Source organism: Natator depressus, chromosome 9 (genome assembly GCF_965152275.1).
Source record: "Natator depressus isolate rNatDep1 chromosome 9, rNatDep2.hap1, whole genome shotgun sequence".
Lineage (NCBI taxonomy): Eukaryota > Metazoa > Chordata > Testudines > Cheloniidae > Natator > Natator depressus.
Genome location: NC_134242.1, coordinates 41689811 through 41707283, shown reverse-complemented (window position 1 = coordinate 41707283; position 17473 = coordinate 41689811). Strand labels below are relative to the sequence as shown.

The following is a 17473-nucleotide window of genomic DNA, read 5'->3' as shown; positions in this document are numbered from 1 at the left end:
AAAAATTGCATTTGAATACCCAAGACTAATGGTTTAATAAAAAAGGACTAGTACTAGAACCTTTAGTTAAATATGCTTGAAAACAGCATATGTCAGTAAGTCTCATAATAAAATGCCGTGTCTTTACAGCTGCTGTTTGTTAAAGTACACTACAATGTTGGCCAGACTTAAGGAAAAAAACTTATTCACAATGTTCCATTCTGCAACATGTGACATGAGTCAATGTGAGTTTTGGATGTGCAAGGAATACAGGATGGGCCCTTTTTATTTTTTGGTTCTAAAAGACTACAGAAATTTTTTAAGTATAACATTAATGATTTTACCAAAGAGTAGTATAGAATGTCTTATGTTATAGTTATAGGTTACACAGCAGGTAATCTTGTGAACAGATTAATTCCATCAATGTTTGGCCTCCCTTATTGTATATTTTAGCATGATGGGATTTGGCTAATTGCTTCCCCAAAGAGACTGTCTTCTGCTTTGAATTGTGGCTGAGAAGAGAAAGTAAAGCATTCAAATATGGCACCCTAAGACGAGCTTTTCTCTGAGAGGAAATCTAGTTCCATCAGTACGAAAGGAATGTTGAGCTAAAGAGAACATTCAGACCAAATAATGTCTTTTGAGATTGAGTTATGCATATTGTACAGAACATAAAATAGAAAGTCTTCAAATATTAGAGAAGAGCCAACAACCTGATTTAGGTGACACACCTGTATCACAGGATCCAAGCCAGATCCCCCTTTTAAAGAGAACAGAAGTCACACCTGTAGTATTAAAAACAGAATAGTAAACTGTCAGTTTTAAAAACTTAACTAGTTAAGGTTTTTGTAGCAACAAAGATCAAATGATCAGAAGGATAATTAGGTATGTATGTGATACAACTGATGAATACAGTAAGCTTCTTTAATTACCAAAATACTTAGAATTCTGATTCTACATGTTCAGCAATGTTATAAACCTAGCCAAAACTCATGTACAGGTACCCATCTCCTCCCTTCCAGCTTCTCTAATACATTGTCCCTCTCCAGCCTACATAAAATGAAGCTTCTAAGATCATCTTCCTTGCTTATTGCCCCGACGACATCACTCCTTATTTGAAGCTCTCCACTATCTTCCCTTATTAACTGCATCATCTTCAAAGTCTTTCAGAACACTGCATCCAATAATTCTTGTTTCATCACACACATCCCAGCCCCGCAACATCAACCTTGTTTACCTGTGTCAACTTCTTACATATGGAAAGCACTCCTTGAACTGATCTATAAAGAACTGCCCTCTCCAAAATGTACAATGTAGCCTTATCAAAATTTAGTTTTTCTTCAGTCTGTGCATGCACTAAGCTTTCATCTTCTGAAAGAATGTTTTCCTACTTTTTAGAGGAAATTAAAGCGATTCTTAAATAACTCAGCTGTGATTTGTGATTAGGGCTTCTGATTTTAGGTTTTAACTTGTGATCAGTAACCCACCCCCCCAATAAAAATAAATAAATCTGTGTTTATCTAATGAACACTGGAAAAACCACAGGAAATGGTTACTCATCATGGTGATTTCATCCCTTTCCCAGTGCAATTTATTTAAATAGGTAGGGCCCTACCAAATTCACAGGTGTGAAAAACACATCATGGACTGTGAAATCTGGTCTTTGTTGTACTTATACCCTATATTATACAGATTTCACAGGGGAGACTAGCATTTCTCAAACTGTGGGTCCCAACCCAAAAAGGGTTGGGGGGGGTGTCTCAAGGCTATTGTATAGGGGGTGTCACAGTATTGCCACCTTCACTTTTGTGCTGCCTTCAGAGCTTGGTGGCTGCTGGCTGAGACCCCAGCTCTGAAGGCAACGCCGCAGCAGTAGAAGTAGCAATACCATACCATCCTTATTTTTGCACTGCTGCTGGCAGTGGCACTGCCTTAAGAGCTGGGCTCCCAGTCAGCAGCTGCAGAGGTTTCTGCAGCTGGGGGAGGTTCCTGGAAGTGGGTCTGACCTGGCCCCAGGGGGGAAGATGCCCCTGCAGGTGAAGAGGACGTCCCATTCCTCACCAGCCTGTCCAGGACCAGCAGCTAGATCCCAACATACGATAGGAGCCCTCGTCCAGGACACCCCCAGCCTTGCCCCTCCCTGGCTCTGAGTAGAAAGGCCCAGTGCTTGGGAGTTAAAGGTGCCTTGGTCTTGCTCTGTGTGTGCGGGGGGCAACCTGGGGAAGCCCCCCCCCATGGCACCTTGGGTGGGCGGTCGCTCACATATAAGGCTAGCCCTGCCCCCCCAAAAAGTGAGAACCCCCCCCCCATACCATGCCACCCTCACTTCCGCACTGCTGTTGGCAGCGGTGCTCCTTCAGAGTCAGGTGCCCAGCCAGCAGCCGCCGATCTCCAGCCGCCCAGCTCTGAAGGTAGTGCTACTGCCAGAAACAGCGCACAAGTAAGGATGGCAATACCACGACTCCCTGCCAACCCCCTTTTGGGTTGGGACCTGCCCAGTTATACCATGCAATTTCACATTTAAGTATCTGAAACTGTGAAATTCATGATTTTTAAAAGCCTGTGACCGTGAAACTGACTAAAATCGACCATGAACTTGGTAGGGCCCTACATATAGGCAATGTCTCTGCTTCCTGGCTTGTATTTAAAGCCCTGTCTACATGGGGCAGTACTGCAGAATATAGGGGTACAATTTCTGAAGTGCATTATGTGCTGCTCATTAATTGGTATATGTAAACCCTGCCAATATCCAGTCGTGCACTTTAACATAGTTATGTTTGAAACAGTACTAGGGGGTATATACAAAAAGAAAGCCCGTCACCCACCCCAGCCCTCATTTTTGGATATCTTCATAAAACTGAAAATATGCCAAAAAAATAAACTTCCAAAAATGAAACAAAGCCTGAAAATCAGAAGTCTTATTTATAATTCAGTTCTAATTTCCTATCTAGGACAGTATTAATTCAGTAAGCAGCTATATTATTTTGATTTATACATTACATAGGCATCACTGGACTGTTCACAGATAAACTAAAAAAATTATACTTAAAGTAACCTTTTAACTATCACAACAGTTCTCTGCATAGGGAAGGCTCTGTGATGAAATCTGTGTGTCAAAGACTATTTAGGTATAGATAATCCACATCTAAACTAGCACTGAAGTGACTAGAAACTAGAATCTCTCCATAAAAGCATACTATGCCCTATGACATCAAGCCTTGGGAGCAGAGTTGTGCCCATTTTCTCCTGAGCCACAATCCCATAGACTCATGCAAATTAGCATCTACATACACGGTTCCCAAAATCACCTTTGGCATTGGAATTCCTTAAAACCTCTGAAAGGAAAACCCAAAATATTGGAAATAACAGAAAATCACTTTATCGCATAACAAGATGCAGCGAATCTAGCAACTAGTATTAAGATGTAACACTAGAGGGCTTCCACTTTCTAAAAAGGAAACAGAAGCCAGCTCATTTCCATGTGCTTCATGACTTTTACCTCTCTCTCCTGCAGTTCCTATTTGTTAAAAAGCTTTCTATATAAATAAGTAACAGCTCCAAAGCAACATCTACCACACACACACACGATATAAATTCAGAGTAAGCAAGAAAGAAGGTACACACTTCAGATCATTTCTTGGGGGAGAGCATAAGTAAGACACTCACCTTAATGAATGTGCTAATTATGATCTTTCCAAACCAAGGTCTGAAACTGTAGTTAATACTCTCCTGCAAAAACAACAAACCCAATATATAGTTTTATAAATAAACTACAGAAGAAGACTTTAAAACCCTGCCTATTTAATAAGTCCACGTAATTAGTGGAATAAAAGGCTAGTCATACATGACAGAAAACATGAATTGTAAAGTTAGAGAGCAGTTATATTCATTACGTATTATTGATTCAAAGGTAAACCAGAGGAAATGGGGAAAATTCCTTAGCTTAGCGACAACTGAAATCTGAAAATAAAACTACAGTATTGTTTTCTTAAACTGTACATGAAGAGTTACTGATTTGTTTTCCCTTGTAAATTCGAAAAAGCCAAAAATGCCTTGCACCTGTTTTAGATCCTAAATCAACAGGACAGACACAGATTTAATACATATGTTCGAAAAATCTATTTCTAATGCATTTATGTAATTGCTTACCTGCCAAGATCCAAGTTAAAGAATCTGTATTCCTACAATAAAAATTGAGATCAAACACCCTGAAGCAAGGAAAAAGTTGCATTTCTTACTCTACCGGTGTTTGAGAAATAGTCAACTCTTGCAAGACACACTCAGAACCTTGAACTAGAGTCTTTGCAAGAGAAAAACTTTTCAGATAACTGTTGAACTGCATTCAGCTAAATAATCCAATGGAGTAAAAGTACACAGTACATCATAATGTTTGGCACCCATTGTGGCCATTACTAGCCCCTTGCTCTGACACACTGCTGTGCATTCACAACTGCAGTACCTATTCTTGGGAAACATGATCTACGACCATGAAAGAGGAGGTCTCAGCAGAAGCCACTCACTATCAGCATGCTGCTGTCAGGACAGTAGAATGGATATGTAAAGTTCCTTCAACTATGTTCTGGTGGAATTGAAGGGAGTAGGAGGCCTCAAACCTCAGCAGCTGAGTCCTTGAGTCCAAAACCCACCTCCTGAGTTACCTGTGATCAATCCTGCAGCACCTAATCCAGCTGAAGCAGAGTTTGACTTCCACCTCCCCACAGCACCTAGTTATTCCCACTACTTCACTTCATCCTTTATCATCCAGCAGGACCATGTTCTCTCCCCTAGCCAACAATAAGCAGTGCTTATCCCACTCCTCTTACATAGTTAGCACCATTCTCTTGTTCCTCCTTCACCATCACTGCTCACCTCCACAATAGGTCTGATTATTCAAGGCTTCCCAACACCCTCCAATAGCTCTCTCCCTCCCCCTCTCGAGCCTTCTTATTCCCCTTTAATAATAGGTTTAGATCCTAGTCATCACCACTACATTCAACGTTTTCCTTTGTTCCCTTTCTTCCTCTTAGGAATAGCACTGCACAGAGAAGTTTGCCCATGACTAACAAGCTTGTTGCAACCTGTTCACCACGGTCGTTCTTACCGATATGCAAACTATTCAGCTGCATCAGGCACCAGGAAATTTGGGACACCAAACTGCCCCAAATTTCCTGGTGCCCTACGCAGCTGTGTGCTGCTCCAGCAGCCAGCCCGATCCCCGCCCCACCTCTTCCCCAAAGCCCCACCCCTGCTGCATCCCTTCCCCTGAGCTACATCCCAGGGGCTGCAGCAGGGGTCAGGTGCACCCTACACTTACGGGGCGTCAGGAAGTGGAGTGACCCAGCCCCAGCCTGCTCCGCTCCACCGGCTCCCAGCCAAGCCTCCTGTGAGTGCTGGGGGGCGGTTCCCCCCAAGTCCGAAGGCTGGGAGCCAGGGGAGCAGAGCGGGCTGGGTCACTCCACTTCCTGCCGGTCCACAAGTGCGGGGCTGAGCCCGCCCTGCAATCACGAAGCGGCAGGAATTGGAGCAACCCGGGCCCAACCCTCTCCGCTCTGCCATGAGCCAAAACGTCTAGGGCCAGCCCTGCTGTTCACAGGCACATTTCCGCAGAGGCCAAAGATAGCCTCCACATATGTCCCATGCTAAGGCCTTGTGTACACTGCCACTTTACAGTGCTGAAACTTGCATCACTCGGGGGGGGGGGGGGGGGGATGTTCATACCCCTGAGCGAGAAAGTTTCAGCACTGTAAAGTGGCAGTGTAGACAGTGCACCAGTGCTGGCAGCTATTCCCCTCGCGGAGGTAGTTTTTTTTTTTTTAAAAACACACACAGTCGCTGGTGCTGCGACAGCGCTTTAACATAGGTAGTGAAGATGTACCCTAAGTTATAGTCCCTTGCCCTCAAACATTAGGCTGTATACTTGTAACTCTAAGGTTACTCATTCAGTAGATTTTGTACTTTTCACTATAAACCATTTAAGTCAAAACAGCATTTTTGTTCATTCATTTATTTTTATTCAGGGTAAGGTTATTCATAGATTCCAAGGTCAGAAAGGGCCATGGTGATCATCTAGTATGACCTCCTGTACAACAGGCCATAGACCTTTCGGGGGGGGGGGGGGGGCGCGACGACCTAGAGCTCATCTTTTAGAAAAAAGATCTAATTTTGATTTTAAAAATTGTCAGAGAGGAGAATTAATCCACCACAACCCTTGATAAATTGTTCCAATGGTCAGTGACCCTCACGGTTAAAAATGTATGCCTTATTTCTAATCTGAATTTGTCTAGATTCAACTTCAAGTCATTGGATCATGTTATACATTTCTCTGCTAAAGTGCTCATTATTAAATATTTGTTCCCTATGTAGATACTTATAAACTGATCAAGTCACCCCTTAACCTTCTCTTTGTTAAGGTAAATAGACTGAACTCCTTGAGCGTATCACTACAAGGCATGTTTTCTAATCCTTTAATCATTAATCCTCTTCTCTGAACCCTCTCCAATTTATCAATATCCTTCTTGAATTTGGGACACCAGAACTGGACATGGTATTCCAGCAGCAGCCCCATCAGTTGCAAATACAGAGGTGAAATAACCTCTCTAATCCTACTTATGGATTCCTGCTTATGCATCCAAGGTCACACATAAGCCCTTTTGGCCACAAGCTGAGAACTCATGTTCAGCTGATTATTCATTATGACCTCCAAAAAAATTCAGAGTCATTGCTTCCCAGGACAGCGTCCCTCATTGTGTAAATATGGCCTACATTCATTGTTCCTAGGTGCATACATTTAGCCATATTAAAATGCATATTGTTTGTCTGTGCCCAGCTTACTGAGCGATCCAGATCACTCTATATTAGTGACATGTCTTCTTCATAATTTACCACTCCTCCAACTGTGTGTCATCTGGGAACTTTATTAGTCATTAGTTTATGTCTTCTTCCAGGTCATTAATAAAATGGTGAAACAGCAAAGGGCTAAGAATGGAATCTGTGACTTCCGCGACCTCTGTGACAGAATCGCAGCCTTACGGAAAATCATTAGGCCATACCATAAGTAGAAGGTACTACTTCAAGCTTGGTTGATGGCAATGTGGAACGCAAATTGAAAAAGTTACAAGCCAATCCTGAGTCTGAAGTGATGGTATGATGGAGGCAAGCATTACCACATCTTGAAGCCAAGGCTACGGAGGCACTGTTCATTCTCCTCAAGTTTGAGTGGTTAATGACATGACAAATCTGCTGCAACCTTGCTCTGCTGTGGGCTATTGCTTCCCAGTTGCTGGAGACAATCTGACATGCTTTCAAGTTTGACTTCAGCGTGACTTTATATCATTTGTACTGACTACCATAAAGAACGAGTGCCTTGCTTTAGCTGACCATAAAACATAGCTGTAGGTATTCTCGAGTCAGCCATGTGAACTAGGAGCCCAGACCAGTACAGCTGAGTTTTTATGAGCACATTTGAATGCCAGATAGCTGACTGTGATGAAGGATTTCGATATTGGGATCTTATCCCACCACCTGACCTTGCAAACTGACCAAAGACAGCTCATATAGAACAGACAAGTTTCCTAATGTAGCATCCATTTGTTGTCCATGTCTCACAACCATATAGAAGCATTGCAAGTACAACTGCCTAACAAACATCTAGCTTCCTGCTTATTTTGACACCAATAGCATTCCATACATGGTGTGACAACATTCCAAATGCAGAGCTGCCCTTGGCTGTGCAATGAGTAATCTCATCCTTAACTGCGGCATTCTGACACAGCATACTCCCTAGGCAGAAAAAATTCTCCACAGACCTGAGAAAGCACTGCTGACCTTAACTGGGTAGATGTGTGCATCCCCCAGCACAGGTTGGTAAATTCTTCAGTTGTCTTTAGACTGATTGTGAAACGAATACAATTGACTTCATGAGTGAAATGATCAGTTATAAATTGAATGTCATCAATCAACAGAGCAACCAGCTCGGTCATCAGCAAATAAAAGCTCCTTAAGAAGTAATTCTGCCACTTTTATGCAAGCTCAGGTGTTGCGGATTGAACTGCAGAACTGGATAAATTCCCCTCTGTCAATGGCATGAAATGCATCCATAAGCATAGTTGAAAAAAAAAAAAATGGAAAAAAAGCATGTCAACCAATATACAACCTTGTTCAGTGCCACTGGTGACCAGAAATGGGTCTGATATCTTGCCATTTTCCACAACTCTGGACAGCACCCCCATCAGGAAAAGGCTGAATGACCAAAAATTAAAATAAGAAAAACACCTTTGCAGGATGCATTTCTAGAGTCCCTCATGATTCACAGAGTCAAAAGCTTTAGCTGAGTCAAAAAAATACCAAACAAGGACCATGGTTTTGCTCTCGGCACTTTTCCTGAAGCTTATGGGCTGTGAAGATCATGTCTACAGTGTCCCAACCAGACGGATATCTTTCTATACTGAAACTTGGGAGAGAATGGGTTCCACAAGATGGGTGTTAATTCTATTCAATATGACCCATGGAAGAATTTTCCCAGCAACACAGAGTAGGGAAAGGCCATGGTTTAGGATCAGGAAATGCCTCAGTTTTTGGCTGGGATGAAGATCCCCCTTATTCAGAATGAAGAAATAATGGGAGTAGAAACTCTTGCCCCTGTATTCTTGAAGAATTTTCCACCTAGGAGCTATAGAAAACAAAAAGAAAAGGAGTACTTGTGGCACCTTAGAGACTAAAATTTATTTGACCATAAGCTTTCGTGAGCTACAGCTCACTTCATCGGATGTTGTAGCTCATGAAAGCTTGTGCTCAAATAAATTTGTTAGTCTAAGGTGCCACAAGTACTCCTTTTCTTTTTGCGAAGACAGACTAACATGGCTGCTACTCTGACACCTGTCATAAAAAACAGAGGCCACTTTTTTGTCAAAAGGCTCTTGTGAGATGGGTTGCAGAAGAAGGAAGATGGGGTGGGGGGGCCGGTAGACGACAAGAAAAGAATGTTTAACACCCATTTGTTAGTTACAATCTCCACCCGTACCTCCTGGAAGCAGGGGAAACTGGTTTCTGAAAGTTGGCTATGCAAAAGATTCCGAGCTTGAATGCCTGGGGGCATATGCACACCTACAGATCCACAACAACGCATATTTGAAGAAGAACCTGACTTCTCACATTACTAGTAACAAAAGTAATTTAACTACATAAATTGTTAAACCAAAGTGTATAAAGTGCATCCACAATGCCTGCATAAGGATTTTTAGCATGTAAAGGCCACCTGATTCCTGGTGACTGTCTAGGCAGTCAATGAATCATGCTACTTAAGTAACCCTTGACACAATGAGCTCCTGAAACAAAGTGAGTAAATACCGATTTTACAAACTGTATAATTACATATTTAGACTAACTAGTACATGGACTTCATACCGTTGGCCCAATCAATGTATTCATCCAGCCCCTATGTCAGTTTAAGAGCACAATGTAGTCAGGCACAATGTCAACAGTCACACTCAAAACAGCTAGCAAGTAACGAAAATGTGTAAGATTACATGAGCTTACTAAATTTTATTTTTTCAGCAGATTGTGTAAAGAGCTTTACTGTAGCCAAAAGAAAATGATTAGTAAAAAAATGCTTTACAAGCTGCAGGACCCCGGGGGAGGGGGAGGAACTGAAATGGATGAGGCTAGGATCTGAAAGAAATAGCCTTAGTTTCTGTGTCTTGACCTACCTCTACACTAGTACGTTTGTCGGTATAACTTATGATGCTCAGGAATGTGGGGAAAAAAAATCACCCCTTCGAAGCAACAGCAGTTACACCAACAGAGGTGCCACTGTGAACAGCGCTATGTCAGCAGGAAATGCTCTCCCACCGACATAGCTATGCCACTAGTTGGAGGTGGTTTAATTATGTTGACAGCAGGGCCCTCTCCAATCGGCATAGAGCAGCTACACAAGCAATCTTACAGCAGCACACTTCCTCGATACAGCTATGTAAATTTGCTCATGTAGACATGGCCTAAGAATGACAAAGAAAAGGTGATAAGAAACCGAAACGATAGAATGGGAAAAGAAACAAAGGGCAAATATAGAAATGATCCTCAGCACTCCCCCACAGAATCCAGTTGGAAATCTTGGTAACCTACAGACACTCAGAATGGATTCATAAAACTTAGAATCAAAACGGAGGCACAAAACTTCAAACATAACAGCTGTTTTGTTACTATGTATCATAATTGCTAGGTAACCAAGCATTGTCAGTAAAGAAGCTTGTGCCCAGTATTACACAATGCATTAAAGAGAACATGCTGTTCCCTTTTAAAATGGGGAATTATGAGTACAGTGAAATTACTAATAGACTAAAAAGAAAAAGAGTACTTGTGGCACCTTAGAGACTACCAAATTTATTTGAGCAATAAGCTCTCATGAGCTACAGTTCACTTCATTGGATGCACTGAGCTGTAGCTCACAAAAGCTTATGTTCGAATAAATTTGTTCGTCTCTAAGGTGCCACAAGTACTCCTTTTCTTTTTACAAAACCAAAGTTTCCCTACTTCAGATCCTGCAAAACCCTGACCTACACCTCAAATAAAAGAGCCTAATGTCATAGAATACATTGGATTTCACAACAGAAGTTCTTAATTCAGTATTGATGGCAATATTTCCTTTCAAGAGTTTAAGACAAAAATGTTTCCATCCAAGTAAATAGCAAACATCGTCAAAAGTACTCAAAGTTTCCAAATGTTACTATAACCTGCAGTGGTATTCAGTCCTGCACCACTATCATCTCTAGATTTTTACTTATGTATTCTTTTTAAAAAGCTGTACTGCAGTATTTGGGTGGTATTCTGATGTGGTTTCTCATTAACTTCATTTTCTTGCAGATAAAAATAATTCTAGATCTATAGAGAAAACAATAACGTGGCCTCAAATACCTAAATAAATAAAAATACAGAGTGATGAAAAACTAGTTTGCCGATTTCAGCAGAGACAGCCGCTATTCATAAACAGGAGAAATCATACTGAATGGTACATCTGTTTAAAAAGAAAAGATCAAAAATACCTAGCTCTTTAGCACTTTCAAAACTGTCTTTAATATATGTTGCATGCATAGTTATAAGCATAGGAATTTTTTTTAAACAATAGTAAACCACTCAAACCGCTCCAACTACTGTAAATGCGTTAGTAGCTCAAGGTCACTTGACATATAGCATTACAACACAATGGTGGTAAAAAAATATGATATAACTAGTAGTGGTAGAACACTCCTGCCTTCTCTTTGAAACTAATAAATAATGTTCCTCTGCGGTTCACTTACACTACAAATCCATCTGTGGCAAAGGACCTAGTTACAACACACCGTAAGGCAGACAGCTGTTAGCCATATTCCAGGGATGGCCAAGCTTACTGACCCTCTGAGCCACATATGACAATCTTCAGACCTTTGGCCCTGCAAGGGCATGCCTGCCTTGGCTCAGGGCTTCAGTCCAACTCCTGCTGAAGCCCTGAGCCCTGGCAGGTGCACCCTGCGAGGCTGAAGCCCTGAGCTACCCTCCCTGCTGGGAAGAAGCCAGAGGTGGCTTATGGGGAACACGTGGGGGGTCATGTGCCCCCTAGATTTTTGCCAGGGTTTGCTGGCCCTGCTCCAAGACATGGTGCCACTGCCCCCCTCTCCCCACGGCATGCAGCTCCTAGATCCAGCAAACTGGAGAGAGGCAGTGGCAAAGAGCTGGGAGTTGCAGGGAGAACTGCTGCTTTTGCTGTTGCTTCTCAAGGTGGAACTAACACCTGGGAATTGCAGGCAGGGGCTGCTGACGGTAAGAGGGAAGGTATGCCTGGGAGGGCATGACTCAAGCTGTGTAGAACCTTTAAATTGTGCCCCCCAGCAGGCATCAGTTGTCTCTGGCCGAATCCCCTAATCCCACAACCTCACCCCAGTCTGGTAGGCGGAAAATGGAGGCGGGAGTAGTGGGAGCTCCACGAGCCACATTTTATCTGTAAAAGTGTTGCATGTGGCTCACAAGCCATGGTTTGGCCACACCTGCCATATTCCATAACCAGGCTAAAATCTGTAATGGTGCAGACTCAGGGCCTGAGTGCATAAAATTTAGCACATGTGTAAGTCTTTTCAGGAACAGGACCTTAATTTGACACTGCTATGCCATGTATTAAGCCTTAGTGTGGCTGCCTCACATATAGATAAGGATTTGGATATCTCAGTAAATGCTCAGATGGCAACCACTATCATATTAGCATCTTCTGCATTTATTTTCCTCATCCCTGAGAGATGGAAGCCAATTCCCAAAGGTACTAGTAGTACTGAGAAATGTTAACTAAACAGGTATGTCATAAACCGTCTCGATGGCTAAAGGAACACTGACAACTTGAAATCTTGTCAGTTTTAAAAATGTATTTAACAGCCTCAGGTACTACTCCTGACTCCATGCCAAATTTGATTTTAGAATCATTGGTTTGGTTTTTCTTTTTCTTTATGTTCTTTCCTTACTTGCTATATGAAAGTCACTTTTATCGTTTCTCTGTTGTCTGTGTGGGCCTATCTATATACATACACAAGTGCACAGAGAGCTGTCAAATGAGCAACATAAAAAACAAAATAACTTTTTTCTCTCAACTTTCAATAATACTAATCTTGAAACAACAGTAGAAGAAAAAGAAATGTGGTATTTTAGTTGATGGTGTTCACTTTAAATAAACCTTCCATTTTACTCCAGTATTAAAAACATTTTCTATTTCCCTATGTAATCTACTAAATAATGACAATATTAGTATAATGTAAAGTACGACCATTTTTAATGAAAAATAATCAAGCAATTAAATATGTAAGGTTGTGGAGTTTAGAACTTTACATATCTATTTTAGAAAGTCACTTTTCTAGCACAGGTCTTAAGACAATTAAAAAAATATAGTTCTTTAAAATCCTGCTAATCTAGTCTCTCAGCTGAAAACAGTTATTAAAGTCCCAAATACTCTGTCTTGGTGTCCAAGTTAGAATACACCATAAAGCTGCATTTTTCAAATTTTGGGTCGCTCTGGTCAGCACCACTGACTGGGACATTAGAAGTCCCGCTGGCAGTGCTGCCCAGCTAAGGCAGGCTAGTGCCTACCTGTTTCGACACTACATTGTGCCCCGGAAGTGGCCAGCAGTGGGTCTGGCTTCTAGGCAGGGGGGCCACGGGGCTCCGCGCGCTGTCCCCACCCCGAGCACCGGCTCCGCACTCCCACTGGCCAGGAACTGGGGCGGGGGGGGGGGAGAGCGTGGTGCCTGTGGGCGAGAGTCATGGGAAGCTGCTTGCACGCCTCCGCCTAGGAGCCGGACCTGCTGCTGGCTACTTCCGGGGCGCAGCAAGGTCCGCATGCCAGGACAGGCAGGAAGCTTGCCTTAGTATCCCCGCTGCACCACTGACCAGGAGCCACCGGAGATAAATCTGCACCCCAACCCCCTACTGCAGCCCCGAGCCACCCCCAAACCTGTATCCCCCAAACTCATCCCAAGCCCCACCCCAGAGCCTGCACCTAGATCCCTGACCCCCTCCAGCCCAGAACCCCCTCCCACACGCTGAAACCCTCATTACTGGCCCCACGCTGCAGCCCTCACCCCCACACCCCAATCCTCAGCCCCAGCCCTGAGCCCCTCATCCCCAGCTCCGTTGGGTCGTGTGCATCAACAATTTTCTTCAACTGGATCCCCCAGAAAAAAAGTTTGAAAACCACTGCCATAAAGCCATCTTTTAGAGATCCTGTTGTTGGCAGGACCACATTGTCGCTAAATTCTCTCAAATTATAATTTATTCAGTGTATTACTGCCAGTTATTAAAAGAAATTAATAACAGTTTTGTCCATATAGTTACATTAAGTGAAGTTTAGCCATTAGTATGGTTTTACAAAGACAGTGTATGTGCATTTAAGGTAAGTAATAACATCTCATAGCTTTGAGATGGTTTGCTTACATGCATAAAAAGCAACATAAAACAAAGCATCTTCTTGCCTCATATATGGTTTATTTAATTCCATAATGGAGATTCAGCTAGCTAGTACAATCTTATGTCTCCACATTTTAACAAATAGAATTTAACTTGCTGGCTGCTAAATCTTCAGTGTATGCATGCAAATCTCTATCTAATTTACATTCTGAATTGATATTTATCATTTATCTAGTATTATGCACATTTAAAAGCATTTATGATCATTAACATATATAAATGCCACCTACAACATACAACTCAGCTACAATATTGTATAATACTCCTATTGGAAAAGCAGGATCCAGTATAATACACTTAACAGGACACAGCAGAGCTTAACAAAGAAAGTCAGCAACAGCTAGATGTTAAGGTCACATTTACCATCAGTTTAAGTGCAAGTGAAGCCCTAAATGTGATTAAACAATGCCTCTGTCCCATCATCCTGCCTCCTAATGCCAGACTCCAAGGATTATAACCACCTGCAGTGCCACAGTCTAGCTGGGAACTCACCTCTCACAGTACAGGGAGGATTTTAGCCTCATTGCAGTGCCAGAGCAATTACTTTCCACTCACCATGGAAGAGAAACTAGATAAGAGCCATATATCAGAGCGAAATATGGACATTCAGTGCACACCCCTCTGTATAGACAACTAACACCTCCTTACATACACATTTCTACCTCCCTAACACTACCATATATGCACCCACTGCAAACCCACCTTCCCACTCTCCCCTCACTCACCCGGCCCCTAGCCCAGCTGACTGCATCCTCAATCCGTTTGCCCCCAATCCCGTAAACGGCCCCACCAGCGCCCTGCACCCCCAATCTCATAACCGGCCCCACCCAGCGCCCTGCACCCCCAATCCCCTCGCCCCAATCCCATAATCAACCCTGCCCATCCCCCCAATCTCATAACTGCCCTCACCCATCCCCCCACACCCAAATCCGCTCACCCCCATTCCCATAACCGTCCTCGTCCCACCCCCCCGGAACCCCAATCCGCTCGCCCCAACTTCCCTCAATCAGCCCCCCCACTCACCCACTCTCATACAGGGCAGGGGGCTCCCTGTGCTCGGGGCCGCGCAGCAGCCGACCCCCCGGTCCGCACCACACCCCCTGACAGGCCCGCCCGCGCCCCGGCCCGCCCCGCCCCGCCCCGCCTCGCCTCAGGCGCAGAGAACGGGATACTCCCCCTAACTGGGCACGGTTACATAACGGGGGGGGGGGACGGGACGGGACCCACCGTCCGTCACTCACCAGGCGCCCCGGCTCCTCACAACGCCACTGACCTAGCAAAGCCCCGACTTCATACACTCAGAAACGTGACTAAGACACCTCCCCGCGCCTCCGATTGGCCGGGGAGGCACCGCCTCTGCATGCGGCAGGGGGGCACCTGCCACCCCATTGGCTCCGGCAGACGTCGTTCATTTTACATAAGCCTCACGTGTGACTCCATGTTTCACTACAAATCAGGCACGGGCGTTTTCGGAGTAACAGCCCCCCATTCTGGAGCGACGGTCTGGCGCAGGGCCAAAATACTCACCCCTCCACTGGGCTCGCCAGCCCCGGGCTCAGCAGGATACTAGACAGCCGTCAGCAACGGCTGACTAGGGCAGCGATTGCCTCACGGCTAGAAACGCAGTGAGACTCCTCCCCACCTGACACTGTGGCTGACGTCAACGGGGGCCGCCGAGGGCAGGCGGGACGGAATCGATGCGTGCGTCAGAAGAGACGAGGCTGCGCCTGGGCTGGCCGGAGAGGCGGGGCTCCGTCCCAACGGCTGCCAGCACCGGAGCAGGAAGGATCCGTTAGTGGCCGACCAGGGCAGGGTCCTTCGCTGCTGGGGGCCTCAGTCTCCCCTCGCCCTGTTCTTGGAGGGGGGGTGGGCACTGTGTAGGAGTGGTCCCCGGGAAAAAACCCGGCGTAGACGTGACATTTTAACGTATGTCAGACTCTTTATCTTGCAGTCAACCAAGAGGTGACCAGCCCTCCTCCCCCCCGGGCTGACCTGGTAAAACGAGAGCACCTGGTCAGCCCCCTGTTCCTATCGTGGGGTAGCACGTGCATGTTCGCTTACTTTGAGGGGGTTTAAAAAACAACAACACTTTTAGCAGTGAAGACAAGGCTGCCCTTTGGGGCAAGGGCTGCCCGTTGCCAGCTGGTTGTACTGGGCCTAGCCCCATCCTAGCTGAGACCTTTGAATCACAGAAATGGAGACCTGGAAGGGACCGGGAGAGGGCATTTAGCCCAGCCCCCTGCGGTGAGGTGGGACCAGGTACATCATCCTAGACCATGGGTGGGCAACCTACGGGCATGGGCCAGATCCAGTCCCTCAGGGCTTTGGATCCCGCCCGCGGGATTGCCCCCCGTGGTGCCGCTCTCTGAAGCGGCCGACCACGGCCCGGGGGTGGGGGAGAGGGCTTGGTGCATTGCCCTTGCTTCCAGGCACTGCCCCCTGCAGCTCCCATTGGCCGGGAACGGGAAACCGTGGCCAATGGGAGCTTCGGGGGAGGAACCTGGAGGTGTAGCAAGGGCAGCACCTGGAGCCCTGTGACCCACCCTTCCCTAGGGGCCGTGAAGGGACCTGCTAACTTTTAAAGAACCCAACCAAGAGACAGATAATTTTGTTTACCGCTCTGTCTTTTCTGTGTTTTAAGGTTAAAAGCAGGGTATTGTTTTACATGGTGGTTTCTTGTACATTTCAATAAATATTTAAAAGAAAAAAGAGAAATACTGTATGCGTGCAATGCGGTGAGTTAACATTACTATGAGAATCTTAAAGAGTTCTGCTCCTTTAAAATCAGGAGCTAGTTTATTATTGGCACCAGAACAAGTTACTCTTGATGCCAAAATCAACCTCTCATTTTTAGGGTGTGTTTAGCATATGTTCATCTCAAAGTCTTCCACTTTATGAAATTTATTATTTAATTATCACACATTTACACCATCCCCAAGCAGTTTTTCCTCTCATAAGACTTGTCAAAGTTCTATATCGCATCCTGCTTGAAGTTTTATGTCGGGCCCCACAATCCTGAAAGACAGACCCTTGCGCCCACAAAATCTCACTAAAATTAGTGGACCTCCACCTGGGCACAGCAGTCCATCAGCATGCATTGCAGGTTTAGGGCCTATGTTCTTATCTGGCATGCATCACCATGTGTCGCAACCTGCCCCTTCCCGAGCACACGTTTTCTTCAACATTGGTGTCTCTGGGTGTCTAGAACAGGCCTGTTACTCCCCAAAGCTTTCTCTCTGTGACTGTGAACACAGGGTAATCCTGGCTGCTCTTCCTCTTTTTTCAGGGCCCTGCATATCTCTTCACAACTGCACTGAACACCTCTGCCCTCTGGACTTTGAAAATCACTAAGCTTTTATTTAACTTGAGTAAACAGAACTACAGCTTTTGGTAACCCTTGTTATTAGGGTATGTCTACACTGGCAGAGTTTCTTCACCGGCAGTTACATCGCCACTCAGAGAGCGCTGAAGGGAAACCGCTGTTGTGTGTTCACACTGTCAGCTGCCTGTGCAATAGCAT

At 44.7% G+C, this 17473-nt stretch overlaps 1 protein-coding gene across 1 annotated transcript in view; it reads right to left on the bottom strand.

Moving 5' to 3' along the window:
- Positions 1 to 15256, bottom strand: part of PER2 (period circadian regulator 2) — a 74789-nt gene extending 59533 nt beyond the window's left edge. The window contains exons 1-4 of the mRNA XM_074963968.1: positions 15195 to 15256; positions 14446 to 14521; positions 3646 to 3708; positions 711 to 764 (exon numbers count right to left, since the gene is read on the bottom strand). The gene's annotated coding sequence lies outside the window, so the exon portion shown is untranslated. The remainder of the gene's footprint in view (positions 1 to 710; positions 765 to 3645; positions 3709 to 14445; positions 14522 to 15194) is intronic.
- Between the last annotated feature and the right edge of the window lie 2217 nt (positions 15257 to 17473).